The following is a 2,582-nucleotide window of genomic DNA, read 5'->3' as shown; positions in this document are numbered from 1 at the left end:
TTCAGACCCTACCTTGGCCGGAAAAGACCATGGATATCTGTTCATTGAGAAACTTTGGAGCACTGTGGGCAAGGTCGACCGAGCAGTTTGGAATTTTGACGACCTTACGCGCCAAATGGAAAGATTATGGCACGGTATCCCTCAGCAGTACAGCAAACAAAAAATGTTCAAATGGCTCTGAGCACTATGGGACTTAACATCTTAGGTCATCAGTCCCCTAGAACTTAGAACTACTTAAACCTAACTAACCTAAGGACATCACACACATCCATGCCCCCGGCAGGATTCGAACCTGCGACCGTAGTAGTCCCGCGGTTCCGGACTGTAGCGCCTAGAACCGCAAGACCACCGCGGCCAGCAAACAAAACTGTCAATCTATGCCAAGTCGTTTAAGTGCTTGCATAAAGACCAGAGGTGGAACAACGCGTTATTGATTTGTTCAATTTGTGAATCTCTTTCTCTTGAATAAATTTATCATTTTTTCTGAAATTGTAATCATTTGTTTGTCTGTACATGTACAGTACATCACATCTATCGATTTCCATCCCGTTCGGATAATTACTTCGTGGAGTTTTAGAGTATATAAACAATTTATTAAATACTATCGGCACCACTATACGATTGTTCACAGATTGTGCTACATTTCGCGATGTGTCCTACCGACTGATTCCTTCTTTTGGCCGGCCGCGGTGGTCTAGCGGTTCTGGCGCTGCAGTCCGGAACCGCGGGACTGCTACGGTCGCAGGTTCGAATCCTGCCTCGGGCATGGGTGTGTGTGATGTCCTTAGGTTAGTTAGGTTTAAGTAGTTCTAAGTTCTAGGGGACTTATGACCTAAGATGTTGAGTCTCATAGTGCTCAGAGCCATTTTTTGAACCTTCTTTTGGTCAAGTTGAACTACAAAATTATTTCCTTCCCAATTCAATTCAGTACCTACCCATTACTTATCCGACCTATAAATCTCCATTTTTATTTTTCCTCGTGACAACATCCTCCTGAGTACCTCCGGCACGAAAATCCGAATACGGGATGTCATCCTCATTATACCATGAAGTATATATACATGTTCACGGGAAATACTGTAAAACGTCTGTAGTTCCCCCTTGCTTTCAACCTTTCCCCTGTACCATTTAGCATGGCCATGATGACTCATGTTACAAGGTCAGATAGGCCAGTCATCCAGATGCACCTAAAAACGCTGACATTGCTGCCACTCTGTCGGAGTCACTTATTGGTATCGCTTCTCCATAGGTACCTCTCTCATGTGGTTGTAGCAACGTTATGGCTGTCGACGAGGCACGCAGCCCATCACATCATGGCAATATGTATGGTTCGTCGGGGAATCGAAAAGATAATAGCGCAAATTCAAAAAAAGTTGTAGAACAACTTGAGGAATTTTTCTATTTACATCAGTTGATGATAATGGCTGTATGAGCAGCAAATGACAATGATCTGTATTGCTATTGGTAGGGTAGTAAATTTGCTTCTCCAAATTAAGCGTACAATCTGTCTAAATAGGAAATTTTTTAGTCAGTGTGTGTTATAAGTTTCTAGTTATGGCTGTTGGACATGGCTTTTAATTGCGAAATCCATTTTAACGTTGGTGGTCTCTCAATGAGCAACGCGAGATGCAAGCTGGGAGGTATTAGGAGATATAGGAAAACAAACAAACACATGGGAGAACATACTGAAGTCTGTAACAAAATAGTTTTTTTTTTGGGACATGTATCCAGGCGACTGAATAGGAGATGAAACAAGAAAGTTCTTCGCTCGGTTTCTAGAGATACGAAACAACTGAGATGATAAACTACTGGAAGCTGGGTATGTAATGTAAGAAGACATACAGGACGAACAGAAATACTTATACACTATGTGATCAAAAGTATCCGGACACCTGGATGAAAATGACTTACAATTCGTGGCACCCTCCATCGGTAATGCTGGAATTCAGTATGGTGTTGACCCACCCTTAGCCTTGATGATAGCTTCCAATCTCGCAACATACGTTCGATCAGGTGCTCGAAGGTTTCTTCGGAAATGACAGCCAATTCTTCAAGGAGTGCTGCAGTGAGGAGAGATGTCGATGTCGGTCGGTAAGGCCTGGCATGAAGTAGGCGTTCAAAATATCCCAAAGGTGTTCTATAGAATTCAGGTCAGGACTCTGTGCAGGTCACTCCATTACAGGGATATTATTGTCGTATAACCACTCCGGCACAGGCCGTGCATTATGAACAGGTGCTCGATCGTGTTGAAGGATGCAATCGCCCACTTCAACAGTGGGAAGTAAAAAGGTGCTTAAAACATCAAGTAGGCCTGTGCTGTGATAGTGCCACGCAAAACAACAAGGGGTGCAAGCCCCCCTCAATGAGAAACACGACCACACCATAACACCACCGCCTCAGAATTTTACTGTTGGCACTACAGACGCTGGCAGATGACGTCCACCGGGCATTCACCACACCCACACTCTGCCATCGGATCGTCACATTGTGTACCGTGATTCGTCACTCCACATAACGTTTTCCACTGTTCAGTCGTTCAATGCTTATGCTCCTTACGCCAAGCGAGGCATCGTTTGGGATTT

The sequence above is a fragment of the Schistocerca cancellata genome, chromosome 3 (assembly GCF_023864275.1).
Source record: "Schistocerca cancellata isolate TAMUIC-IGC-003103 chromosome 3, iqSchCanc2.1, whole genome shotgun sequence".
Taxonomy (NCBI): Eukaryota; Metazoa; Arthropoda; class Insecta; order Orthoptera; family Acrididae; genus Schistocerca; species Schistocerca cancellata.
Note: the sequence above shows the minus strand (reverse complement) of the source record.